At 47.8% G+C, this 13907-nt stretch overlaps 1 protein-coding gene across 3 annotated transcripts in view; it reads left to right on the top strand.

The window, feature by feature from the left end:
* The window catches only part of dlgap1b (discs, large (Drosophila) homolog-associated protein 1b), an 80766-nt gene that overhangs the window by 16342 nt on the left and 50517 nt on the right, over nt 1–13907 (top strand). For all 3 annotated transcript variants that reach the window (XR_012929090.1, XM_076047509.1, XM_076047510.1), the window contains one exon: nt 11138–11253. The gene's annotated coding sequence lies outside the window, so the exon portion shown is untranslated. The remainder of the gene's footprint in view (nt 1–11137; nt 11254–13907) is intronic.

The following is a 13907-nucleotide window of genomic DNA, read 5'->3' on the forward strand; positions in this document are numbered from 1 at the left end:
CAAAAGCGTGCGTGCGTGCGTGTGCTCGCGCGGCGTTACCGGAGCGGCTGCCGAGGTTCAGCGGCCCGCAGGACAACAGATGTACTCGCCGTGTCGACAGGCACGCGAGCCGCCACTCTGAAGGCAGCTCAGCCTGCCGGAAAAACCTGGTTTCGGAGGTTGTGCTGCGTTGAGTTCAGCTGCTTTCCCCTGCTGTTTTTTTTTTTTTTTTTTACTTCCCTGCCCCCCTTTTTGATGCTTTTTATTATATTGTGATTTTTTTTTTTTTTTGAAGAGCTTTAGAAAGTGCAGAAGAGCAGCCTGAAAAACAGGCTCACACTTTAATGATGTCACTGGTATAATCTGACGGAATCTGGGCCAGCGTTGATGAGGAGGCAGCCGGCGGGATGAGCAGTCGCTGTCATGAAGATGTGCTGTGTGGGAGGGGAGGTGTGTGTGTGTGTGTGTGTGTGTGTGTGTGTGTGTGTGTGTGTGTGTGTGTGTGTGTGTGTGTGTGTGTGTGTGTGTGTGTGTGTGTGTGTCTTTGAGCGTTGCCTGTTTGCTCTACGTTGCCACACAGCAGATGCAGTTCCCTCCTCCCTCTTCCCTCCGTGTTTCTTTCCCTTTCACTTGCTTTGTTCCAAGATTGCGCCTCGCCACACAAATCATCCCGAGGTGTGAGTCAGACTTTTTGCTCCGCCGTCGCTCCCCGTCTCCTCCCCTCCACTCCCCCACTTCATTCAGAAACCAAAAGTCCTCTTTCTCTCGTACTTACCATTCACTGGTCGTGTTTTGACTGCAGTGCCAAACGATTTGCTGCATTCTCGTCCTCCTTTGTGATATCCGAAGCAGTGAAGTTGTTTGTATTTCATTTTTTTGACACCAGACTGCCATCGATCAGAGGTTTACTGTTTATTCGCCAGTTAATTTTGGCCCTAAATGGCCCCCTGTTCGGGTTTGGCTCGACTCACCGGGCCTGATTTTGAGGCGTCATCTGCGCCTCTCAGATGAAAAACATGCCGCGCCAAACGGCCGTCGGATCCGTCGCCGCTAAACATGACATCAGGCAGCGAGACGTCTAATTAAAGCGTTGCGTCGCTGCCAAACGGGGCTTCGCCACCGTCGGATATTTAATTAAGTTGGTAAATATTTGTTCCGCGACGCCTCAAATGATGAGCCGTCCCTAATGCTGTTTTGAAAACACGCGGTGGAAAGTGTGCCGGCCTGCGGTAACCCGATAGCCGACGATCAATGACTCCCTATTGATCCCTTTCGGGGTCCTCAAAACAAACTGGACTGCGTGCTAGCGGCGCATCAACAACCCCCTGATGGCCCCGAAGCATACGTCAATAAAAATGATCAACCCGGGAGGTGAGAAAAAGAGAGAGAGAGAGGGCGAGCGTGTTTTTCGGTTCTGATTGCAAAGGTTCTTTTGTCGTTGTTGCTACGTTTGTTCCCGACGTTGGCGGAGAAGTTCTGTCTCGCTTGTCATTGATTCCCATTGGCTGTCACAGCTTGTGGTGTGAGGAGGCCAAGAGGCAATGACAGTTAAATAGATGATGAAGTGTTTATAGATTCACGCAAACTAATACAGCAAAACCAGTAGGATTTGAATACATTTTTTTTTTTTTTAGTTATTTTTTTCTCTTTATGCGACGCCATCAAACATCTGCATATTTTTCTTTTTCTTTATGCAAAGTGTAGCTGACACAGTGATTATACACGGAGGTTTACGGAATCTGATAAAAAAATCCGAATCAAATTAAACTGAGTGTGAGTTTCGCGCTGAGATTAGGTTTTCAATCTTATAAAATCAAATGCAGTTTCTTGTTTTGTGCGTCAAACTGCACGCTGCTACCGCACTTACCGAGTCCTGGACGCGAGCACATCTGAATTCAGTCGGTGTCCTCACCTGAAATCACATCTATCACTCTAAATGAATTGTCGGAAATACCTGCATGCCCCCGTGGGCCTCCTAAACCCTAATCAATCTGTTTAAAGCCAGACCGTCGCTCTGCACTGCCGTCAAACATCTTCCTAATTAAGCTGGAGGTAAGAAGTTAATGGGAGCCGGTGCTTATCATGGGATTGCCCGGGCGAGCAAGCCGCTAATGTCGTCCAGATGGAGAGGTGAGTGTTTCAATTTGTGCGTTCTTTAAAAAAAATATTTATTTTTTTTCCGGGGGTGTGTGCAAATATTCATCAGCTGTTCAAACAGTCCATTCCCATCCCGTCGGTGAGTTCAGCAGGAAGTTGCCGTCCTAATGAGGCTCACTCATGATGAGGAAACATCATCCCATGCAGTTAGCACAGCCCCACAAAGGCTTGAAACGTTTAACAAAAAAAAAAAAATAATCTGCAGCGGAAGCCCAGTAGAAGCGACACCGTATGCTGCAGTCGGAGAACAACGGGATTAGAGGAACCTCTTACAGCAGATTAATTTGTCTGCTAATGTGCTAAAATGAAATAGGTAATGAAAAAAATAATGTTTCAGGGGATTCAGGCTTTTTTTTTATGAGAAAATGGTGGACATTTGTTATTCAAGTTGCATTTAAGCAGTACTATTATTATTATCATTGTTTTTTAATTTGTTAGAAAAGACTTCCTGGCGGCACAATTAGGTCGTCCCCCCCCCCCCCCTGTCTCTCTACAGTATAGCTGCGTTTCAATGACAGTTTTTCACAAAATAAAAGCGATATTTCTAAAAATTTCGACAAAGTACAATTGTGGTTTGCAGAGACCCCACTCTGAGGAGGATGGAGGTGCAAAACATTTTGCGATGAATCTGCATTTCGATGTGGTGTGCTGTCAAGAATGGTTGTTATATTTTTCTCTTTGATTACCTGTCCCCTCCTCCGTACAAACACAATGCGCCAGTTTCACTTGAAGTGAACCGCACGTCACGTTCGGTGACGTGTAAATGCGGAAAAAGTGTTTCTATGACACTTTTGCGATATACCTCTACACGGATGCGTCAGAAAAATCACCTCATGAGAGCGTCAAAACCTTTGAGTGATATTCGAGAAGTTTTTTTTTCCAAGTCTAGGTCTTTCTATGAGCAGTTTTTTAATGCGATATTTAGGTTTTGCGCAATTCTTGGGGGAATGGAAACACAGTTTATGTCAGCTGATTCGGGGAGTGTAAAGAAACCAGATTAGCATGTCGGATGCCAGGAGGAAGGCAGCCGTCTCCAGGAAGCCAGGAGTTTTGTGAGCCGCAGGGTTCCCACTGTTCTCACACGTCTCCTGGACACACTTGTGCTCAAACGTCTCCCTCTGCGAGTCACAGCAAAGCCTCCCGAGACAAAAAAAAAAAAAAACCCTCTTCCTTTTCCTCCTATTTTTCCCTGATTGAGTCCGGAGGTGCCTCCAAGTACAAGAACCCTTCAGGTTGAAACGCGGCTCCGGTGACGTGCCAGAAGTGCGAACGCGTCACCCGAGGGCCGGATGAGTTGCCAGTACAAGGATGTGTGTGCGGAGAGGTGCGAAATTATGCAAACGCCGCCGTTGCATAACAGCGGCGCTGCGGCAGCGGCGGGAGAGGAGGACACATCCTGATGTTTTATTAATCTGCTCACCTGCTGAACCTTTTTGTTTTTTTCGTCGGGGCGGCTCAGGATCGCTGGTTTGTCATGCCGATGAATCTTTGAAGTGGGAGAGACGAGCTGACTTGGATTGGACCAAGACTGGGAAAAGATTAAAAGTAGGTTTTGGATCCTAAAAGGTTGCGACCATTTTAAAATCTTCCTGTAATCCTTATAATCTAATAAAATAAAACGCTACAGAAAACAGTCTCTATCGGTGCTCTTTGTGACATCACAAACTTCCCAGAGCGGCTAATTGTGACCTATTGTAACCTACCTACAGTCACTGCTGGGTGAAAACAGGTCTGATTTTTGTCGTTTTTTTTATGGCTCAGTTTCCCTTTAACAGCCTCTCCACTTGCAGCCGTGTGAATAAAACTGACTTCCACAAGGTCCTCGTTTTAATCTCAGCGCAGTCGATACAGGGCGGCTAATTTAGTTAAATTGGTGCAAGTCTTGACAGCCGAGGCCACTCGGGACAAGTGGGCCAGCGGGGACGATTTTTTTTTACCTTCCTCTTCTTCTGCAGCCAGTAGCTGCTCGGCAGAAATGTGATTACATGCTGCAGACGTGGACCAAACAAATCCGCAGGTAGAGATTTAGCTCGGGCCATTCTCCACCAGTCCGTCTCATCATACTCAAACGACAAAAAAAAACCAAAAACAGCGAGTTGTCGTCCCTCTGCTCAGAAAAACGCTCTAATATCGTCGCTTCTCCCTCGCTTTCCCCGTTTTCAATTCTGCCCAAGATTAGAGGCCGTCTGCTGCTTCCCTCGCACTCCCAACACTCTCTCCCGTGAATTTCGCACAATCCTCATTTTGTCGCCGCGCCGCTTTTCTTTTTTCTTTTCCTTTTCCTGCTGTTTGTTCCTCTCGTCGGCCCTCTGAGCTGCTGCTGCTGCTGCTGTTGCCTCACATTCGTCTCTGAGCTGTGAGGCATCCAAGCGGCGGCTCAGGCCGGCTCTCACTCACTGCTAATGACATGAAGGCTGCTTTCTTTCCCCCCGACCATGTGAAAAAAGAGTCTAACTGTGTGTGTGTGTGTGTGTGTGTGTTATCGCCGCGCCCACCTTGACATGCCCTCTCGTCTTGTCTTCTTCGCAGACATGCAGCTTCCGCTCCGGTTGTTTTATCATTTCTTTTTCCTCGTCCGCAAAAGCATGTTCCATTCCATACGTCGGCGTCGTCGCTAATTTATTCAGAAGCCCTGCAACCCTCGAAGTTGCGTAACTGCGGGAACCACTCCTGGCTGAGAAAGTATCAATAAATGATGCTTCCCAGGGGAGAGAGAGAGAGAAAGAGAGAGAAAGAGGGCGTTATGCAAGCAGGTTTATAAATTCAGAGGATTAAGTGTTTTCCGAATGACCACTCCTCCTCCTCCTCCTTCTTCCTTAAAGAGTTAAAAAAAAAAGAAAAAAGGAAACCAACTTTGAAGCGGTTACATAAACGGCCCCATGGCAGCGAGACCCGTTGGCCTGTTTGATTGGGCTGCTGCTGCTGCTGCTGCTGCTGCTGCTATGTGTCCTGTGGATAACCCCATCTGGCCCAAAAGGCTTCCCGCAATTAATTTTTCACTTGTGCTCCTCACTTGTGGTCTTGCGAGGCTGCAACACAAGCGGATTAAATGCGAGGAGGCGTCGTGTTTTTCGCCGCTCAGGCAGCAGGAGCCTCCGCGGCTCTTCTGCGACCGGGCGAACATGCAAACGATGATTCGGTATCAAATACTTGAGGCTTTTTTGACACACATAGTGCCGATATAGCAGATGTAGTGCCAATTTTCACCAGCTTCACGGGCTACAGTGTTTTATTTATTGTCAGCTGTCTTATTTTTAGAATGAGGCCGATCAATCATCCGTCTCTGAAGCGGTGAAAGGCGGCTGCGCAAGACGCGGGTGTCATGTTTTGAAATATACTAGGGACATTTTGGAAAGCTGTTAGTCCCTCCCACGCCTTTTTTTTTCTTCTCTGACATCGATAGCGGCTTCGCGGCTTGTCCTCCGCTGAAGTCGAAGTTGTCAGGTGGAGAAACAAACAAACAAAAACAAAACAAAACTGGTGCACATAGGGTTTTTTTTTTTTAGCGTGCTGGATTGATCGTGCTCGGATTGAGTTGTATTGCAATGCGAAGGATGAACAAAAAGTACTTGTACAGCCGATCCCCCCCCCCCCCCCCCCACTTCCTGTCCTCTGTCAACGTGAAGTAGAACGCAGAGCCTGTATGTGAGAAACACTCTTCCTGTTATCTCAAACCAGTGTGAGTTTGAGAGAGAGGGAGAAAGAAAAAAAAAAACCCTTGTAACCGCATCTTCCAGCTTGTCTGAGCCTCGTCCAAGACCTTCAATCAATCCCTTCCTGCAAGAAATTAAATTAGGTTCTGGGCGTCGGAGCGAGCGTGATTTCCTTAATTGGCCCCGGGATTAGTCGGCATTGATTCGACCTGATTGGGGCCCCTTCAGCTCGCTCTGCCCTCTTAATCACCGAGCGGAGCCTTTTTTTTTTTTTTCATTTTCTCAACGTGCGTTTACACGGCGTGGCGCCCCCTCCTGTCAGCCTCCGGCAATCTGTTTTTTGGGATTTTTTCGGGGGGTAGAATTTGCATGAAATCGGCGGCGTGCGCGGGCTGTCGCTGCTTCGCTTCGCCGCCGATTCGCCGCCGCACCGTGCTAATCACATTTCCCCGCTGTTGTTACTGCAGCGAGCAGAGAGAGAGAGAGAGAGAGAGAGAGAGAGAAAGGTGGACGCTCCGCCTGCCAGGTCTGGTAATATCCCCCCCTTATCCTCCCCCCACCCCTGTGGTTATGTCTAAAAATGGCTGCTGTTATTTCCAACAAACAGGCGAGGGAGAGATTGGGCGAGTGAGTGTCTCCAGGGGGGAAATGAGGTGAGGACAGACAGAACCGGGAGAGTGGAAACCGTGAAAAGGGGCCAAAGAGGGTCACGAATAAGGTTTGTGAGAGCAATACGCCGGCAAGAGGAAATGTGGGGGGATGCAAAGAGCAGATAAGGTGGAGGGAGGAGAATCCTTCTACCGTTTCCATCACTTGGCTGGGGGGGGATTGGGTTCTCGGCTGCGAGGCTACAGGTGGACACTTGAAGGCCTTTTATTAAAAGCCAAGATTCACCGGCGGTGGTGGAGTGTTTGTTCCTTCAAGGCCGGACGTGTCGAGAGATGCTGTCTCGACCTGCTGTCTCGACCTGCTGTGGCTTCACTATGCTTTTTTTTTTTTTTCAGGTCATGTTGTCGTACTGGAGATTGGTCTTGGTCTTGAGGCCACTTTTTAAAGGGTCTCAGTCGCGCCCTGGTTTGAGGCATTTTTACTCCTTGTCTTGGACTGGGCGGTCCCGAGATTTTTGATCAAGACTCAACCAACACTACAATAATAATAAAATAAATATAAAATAAATAAATACACATAAATCATGAAAAAACATGGGTGGTCTTAATAAAAAGCCGGCACGTTTGTCGGCCAATCAGAGCATCCGGTCGGCCCTGCTGTCATTATCGCGCAGCTTGTCGGCGAGGTCAGTGATGAGCGTCGTAGCCGGTTAGCGCTGGAAATGCCACAAGCCGTCCCCGGGGGTGAGTGAGAGGAAGCAGAGTACAATGGGCAGCAGGCGGTGGGAGGGGGCGGGGCTCATCTGCGCTAGTCGCCAGCAGTAAAACCGATTCTCTCGGTCCGCATAGAGATCGAGTCCAGAGTGCAAAAGGACAAAAGACTCGAGCTGCGTTTCCATGACAGTTTTTCTCAAAAACAGAAGCGATATTTCTAAAGTTTCGACAAAGTACAATTGCAATTTGCAGGTGTTTCCACTGAATGGTGTGAAGCACATAAGCGGTAAAAAAAAAAGATGAGGAGGATGGAGGTGCAAAACACATGACACTTTTGCATTGTCCCTTTACATCAATATGTCTAAAAAAAAAAAAAAACCCTCATGAAAGCGTCAAAACCTTTTAGCCATATTTTATTGTGATATTTCGGTTTTGCACGATTCTAGGGGTCATTGAAATGCAGCTTCAGACTGAGTATATTATATACAAGCGTTATCACTTAATGCCTCCGTCACAGGGAGCTTTAAGTCAGTGACAATCGGCAGCTACAAAACTGCTGCATCTGCTTTAAACAGCCAATCACCTGCCGGGGTTCTCCAGCCTTTGTTTGTGCGTTTGTTTGTTTTGCTCCTTGCCAGAAGGGAGGACGCTTTGCTTCTTGCACGCCTTGTATTTTTCATCATTAATGCATCCGAGTCGCAGCTTAAGCTTTGCCCTCCCTTCATCCCTGCTTCCCTCCGTGCTGCTGACCAAACTCTTTCCTCTCCTCCGTACGTCCACTCGGTTCGGGCGCGTGTGCGAGCACAAGTGGGCTCGCTGTGTATTTTTTTTTTACTTTTTATAAATAAATGGCTGGCTGTCGTCCCCGCTGCACTCCTCCCGCTCCACCACTCGGAATTCATTAGGCGTGCCCTTTGGAAGTCTACTCAGCCAGGTGGGGGGGCCGTTAACCTGCCTCGCTTCCTGAGCGACCCCCTGCATTTCAATTGCAAATACTGTACGCGCCTTGCGGTGCCCTTGGAAAACCCCCCAAAGAGAGCAGACACACACGCACACACTCGCGCGCACACACACACACACAAAGGGATGCGCAAACACAAGCTGTGCTTGAATTTAAGTGGTGGAAAACACTTCCAATCTTTTTCTTCTTCCCCGAGTGTTCTTAAAATATTTAAGCCTTGGACTGCAGGTTCAGGCGTGGATCCTGCAGAGCCTAAACGAATTGGAATCGAAATGATTCTAATCACAGTGTGGTTGTTTTGAATGGATCAGTGTGGGAGGAGGAGGACGAGGAGGACGAGGAGGACGAGGAGGAGGAGGAGGAGGAGGAGGAAGAGGAGGAGGAAGTTTAAGCTGCGGACAAGTGCATCAATCAGTGTGGATCAATCAGTCTTGGAGAGCGTCCAACCTTCGCGGTTTCAGGCAAACAGCCCTGTGATGGTCCTTGGGGGAGAGGCAGCCCCGCCCACACCAGTGACTTGCCCCGCCCACCCATCCTTGTTTCCCTCCTAATTAGAACCTCTTGATAGAAAACTGTAGTGCGTGTTCGCATTATCGTGCAATTTAAAAACAGAGTCATCAAAACAACTTAATGAAGGGAAGGAAAGGGGGAAAAAAACAGTTGAGGAAAACACACCTGGCCTGTCACTAAGCCCCCCCCCACCCGCTCCCCCGTAAAAAGTCACCATCCAATCCCAATCCCACGCTGGCAACCCTGAGCTTGCGATACAGGCGAATAATCATCGGCTTCACATCTGTCCGTCCATCCATCAGTGTCACACCTGGCAACCGGAGCTGCTGCGAGAAAGGTCCAGGGGGAGCGGCGCCGCTGCTGACTCAGTGCAAGCGAAGCCAGGGGCTCGGCAGGGTTAATGCGGGAGGGGCGGAGAGGTTCGGGGGAGCGGGGGGGGCGGCCCTGATCCGCAGCCCGGACCGACGTGCCCAGAACTTCAAAGGGGGGATGTTCCGACGGAGGCTTTAAGTCTCAGCCTCCTGCGGCCCGCTGCTGGTCCGCAGCTTCAGTCCCGCTCGGGTCATCGTTCTGCTGATCGCTCGCCTCATCGATTGCACAATAAGACTCTCAGTGAGGAACTTAGGTCGGCGGGGAGGGACGGGTCGGGGCGGCTTAATTCTGTATCGCGCTCCGGCATATGGAGCGACGCGGGAGGAGAATCTTCTCACTCGTCCACCAGCTTCCTCCTTGTTGGCTTCTCACTTTTCATCGCCGCCAAACAACATCTCTGCCCTGGTTTTTAGTCGAAGGTCGCACAGTGTTTTCTGCATTTCACAGGCGACTTCCTATCCTACAGAAGTGCATTGCAGCCACACTAGAAAGAAACAGGTCCGAGTATCACATTATACCGTGAAAATGCAAAAAAAACCCACAAAATTGTAATTGACGATCATGGATTTGCAGTTGTCGTTTTTCGGCAGTATTTAACCGGAGCCTCCGCCCTCGGGGCTCCATCAGCGTTCATCCCTCGCTTGTCAAGTCACTCAAGAACACATATGTTCCTCCCTCCCTCCCCCCCCGCCGCCACCGCCGTGTTGCGTGATATGTTTGTTATGCACCCCAGCCGAGTGTGAAATTGAAATTCTCCCCGATGCAGATGTGACATGATTGATGGCGCGAGCAGCGGAAGACACAAGACGTAACACCTATCGCATCTTTGTTGTCTGCAATGGCGAAGGCGCTCTCTCTCTCTCTCTCTCTCTCTCTCTCTCTCTCTCTCTCCCTGTTTTCACAAGTTTTTTCATGCTCCACACGTCATGACACACCTTTACATTAACATGCCACTCGACGCTTGTGGAACCTGCGAGCGGCGCCGCCTCGCCAGGCAGCGGAGAACAGTTGAAGGGGTTTTGCTGACTTGATGAACGGACGAAACTAAGATATTATTATTGCTAACTGGTTCCATTGTAGCGGCCTTCGCCTCTCATCCCTCCTCCGCTTATTCGAGGAAAAGCAGCAGCAGTTGATCCCCTATTAAAGCCATTTTCAGATCTTTGCTTTTCATCCTGGCCTCCAGTGCAGCGGTTTCGCACAATTCATAATTTCCAAAAACTCCTCAGACCTGCAGCATATTCACCCCCTGACACTTCCATGTTGATTTAGCACTTATTTTCTGCAAAGTGGCGCCAGCAGAACGAGTTAAGGATAGGCTTTTCTGATTTCTGGTGACTGGATTTTACCCGCTAAAAAGAGGAAATTTGCCTCTTGGTGCATCGTTGGAAGGACTCTCTACCTGATTGCACCTCAGACTTTGGAGGGCATCCTCTTGTGCCGGAGCCTCTCCTTTACCTGTGTGTGTTTGCGAGCGTGCCCCCAACCTTGTCATACCCCTGCAACCCCCCCCCCCCCCCCAGCCCCCCCGCAGAGTGCCGGACGGACCACCATCTGCTCCGTGACCCCGAGCTGAACCTCCTCTTCATCACCTCGTGGCGGGAATAAATTCTGCAAAGTGTTTTCCGGTCTTTGCAGGGGCGTCGCTGCATTTTCCCACTGTAAAAGTCAAATTTGGGCAACGTCTAATAGTGAAAAGTCTCCTCTGAAAGATTGACTCCGCCCTCTCTCTCTCTCTCTCTCCCTCTCCCGCTCTCTCTCTCAACACCTCCAATGTGCGACACAAAAAACCAACACAGTGCTCAGGGATAAGCCCGTACCTGTCCGTGTCACATTTTACAACCAAACAAAACAAAACAGGGCTCAGCTGATGAAGCAGGCAAAGACATTGTTAATGTCTCCTAATCCCTCCTCCCTGGTGCAGGAAGATCAAAGTTCCCACTTTCTTCGCTAAAAGGTGTCGACAAGGCTCTGTGTTGTGTGTCATTTTTGCAAGGAGAACTGGACTTCCCGCCTTCCCTTTTGCAGGTAATTGCGTCGACAGGGGTGCTTCCGGAGAAACCACAGGGGGCGACAGCGCGGCGGGAGCGAGCACGGACCGCCGCGTTGGCCACCGGCTCGTTGCGCAACTGTCTGATGTGTTGTGACCGGTTTCACAGCGGCGGACTCGCTCTGTTTTCCAGCTTCCAGGTGGAGAAATGTGCACGCACGCAGGACCAGGAGGCTGCGAGTGAACGTGGAGGGAAAAAAAGCGAGACAACAAGAGGAAGCACCAGGACATGGGCCAATAATAGAGAGGGTGAGTCGTCTGTCGATTATATTATTAACAAATTATTTAAAATACAAATACTTAGCAGCTTAGGAACAGGGGCCCAGACATTAGAACTCTTTCTTGAGAAAAATCAAACCCAATGAGTGAATTAGAACTTGGACTAAAGGTCAGAGGTCAGGGTCAGCCAAAATAATGTATACACACATCAGGAAAAGAGAAACGTATGCATAAATATTTCAATACCAATTTTATTAATTAATGGTTTATATTTTAAGTATCTTTATGGATAGAAGTAATTTATATATATATATATATGTATAGAAATACATGTATATACTGTAAAGATTTATTATATATATGTGTTTTATGTATATATATATATATATATATATATATATATATATATATATATATATATATATATATATATATATATATACAGTATATATGTGTATATATATATATGTGTATGTATATATGTATGTATATATGTGTATATATATATATATGTGTATGTATATATGTATGTATATATGTATGTGTATATATATATATATATATATATGTATGTGTGTGTATATATATATGTATGTGTGTATATATATATGTATGTGTGTGTATATATATATGTATATATATATATATATATATATATATATATATATATATATATATATGTATATATGTATATGTATATATGTATATATATATGTGTATATATATGTATGTATATATATATATATATATATATATATATATATATATATATATATATATAAATATGTGTATGTATGTATATATATACACACATACATATATACACATACTGTATATATGTGTCTGTGTGTATGTATATATCTGTATATATTTCCGCCCCTGCAGGGGTGTTGGTAATAATAATAAGTCATATAATGAAGCAGTGGTACACTGGGTCACCTAAAGAATGTGCCTCACTCGGACTCCGACGACGCAGCTTTTGTTGATGCACAGGTCAGCACAGGCCTGTCCAGGGGCGCCGCGGGGAATAAAAGACGTGTCTATATAAAGAACAACCCCTGACGATGTTCCCGCGTATCGCGGCGTATCTGGACGCTCATCCATCAGCGGCCCGCCGGTCCGCTGGCGAGCAGAAACGAGACGGAGAGGAGCGGCGGGCACGTGACCGAGCGGCGAAAATGACAAACGGAGGCGAGGTGGAGGGCGAGGTGGAGGGCGAGGTGGAGAGAAATGTTTCTCTACATGAAAGGGTTTGTTTTCCCTTTTGGTGCGGCTGATAAGCGGCAACGTAGCAGATGGCTCTCGGGAGATTAACAGCTTCGGAAAAGTGCGTGGAAGTGCTTAATAGGCGGGTGGAATCGCTGAGCGCGTTGACGGCGCCGGGCGCGAGGCCGGACCGTCGGACAGACGGCGGCCGCCGCGGGAGCTGGAGCTATTTCCGTCCCAGGATGGAGAATAAGAATATTAATAGCATTAAAATATGTATATATCTGGCTGAGAGTCAAGTGAGATAGTCAGGGATTAATAGAAACAGCCTGTTTGTGTAGATTATTCACGATAATTAGCGCTGCTGCGGATGAGCAAGACTTGCTCTTGCATTGTTGTTTCATTTTTTGCGCCGTCCGACTGCATCAGATCAGATCGGGAGGGAAGGATTTGTCAGGATCAACACAGACACACGCAGGATTCCAGCAGTTTCACACTTCGCCGTGCAAAAACGTCACAAGTCTTGACGTCATCCTCTGCGGCGGGGAAAAAAGAAAGAAAGGAAAGAGGAGGGAGGGCGGCAGCTTTGCCAGTGGGAGGCAGGACGGCGGCGGAGGTGATACGGATAATCCCGGCAGGTCAACACAGGACACCCAGCGTGAGGCGGGGAGAAAGTGGAGGGAAGGATGGAAGGTTTCCCGCGTCAGAGTCGGAGGTTGACGACACCGCGGATCCACTGAGCTGACCTTTGAAAATACAAAAAGAAAAAAGAAAAAAAGAAAGCCTCCGTCTTCCACCCTCAGATTGAGATTAGGCGCACGTAACACGTTAGCTGAGCTCGCGAGAGGCCCCGAGGCGAGCTGTTGTGATTCACGTCTTTCACCGCAGCGAAATCGAAGAAATAACAGTAACGCACACTGACATAAGTAGGCTGCGGTGGATGATACCCACTCTGTCAGTTACAGCCGTGTGTGTGTGTGTGTGTGTGTGTGTGTGTGTGTGTGTGTGTGTGTGTGTGTGTGTGTGTGTGTGTGTGTGTGTGTGTGAGTGAAAGCGCTGAGTGCTAGAGAAAGGAAAAAAATAAAAAAATAAAGTCCCACGCTGACAAACTGCTTAACGCATGATTTCCTGGGCTAATAGTTGTAAATGTCAGAAGCGTAAAGAATCGTAAAGTGTTTTTATGACTCAAGTCTGATTGAGGCCTTAATATATTTTATTGCACGCTGGCGGGAAGCTCTCATCTGAATACTGTTTTTTATTGGGTTTTTTTAAATCACTGAGCTTCACTGGCTTATTCATTTCTTTGTTTAAAAAGACAAACAAAGCGACTTCAATTAAAGAGCCTCATTCCCGACACCTTTCAGCGACTGCTTTAAGACGGTATCTCAGTCCTGGACAATAGACTCCTCCACCCCAACTCACCTGCAGGTGAACCAGTAAAGTCTGGCGGCTCTTATCGGCGCGCGCCTGAGCGAACG

This window comes from Nelusetta ayraudi, unplaced genomic scaffold, assembly GCF_046127955.1.
Source record: "Nelusetta ayraudi isolate G7.1 ecotype Tasmania unplaced genomic scaffold, CSIRO-AGI_Nayr_v1 ptg000094l, whole genome shotgun sequence".
NCBI classification, from domain to species: Eukaryota; Metazoa; Chordata; class Actinopteri; order Tetraodontiformes; family Monacanthidae; genus Nelusetta; species Nelusetta ayraudi.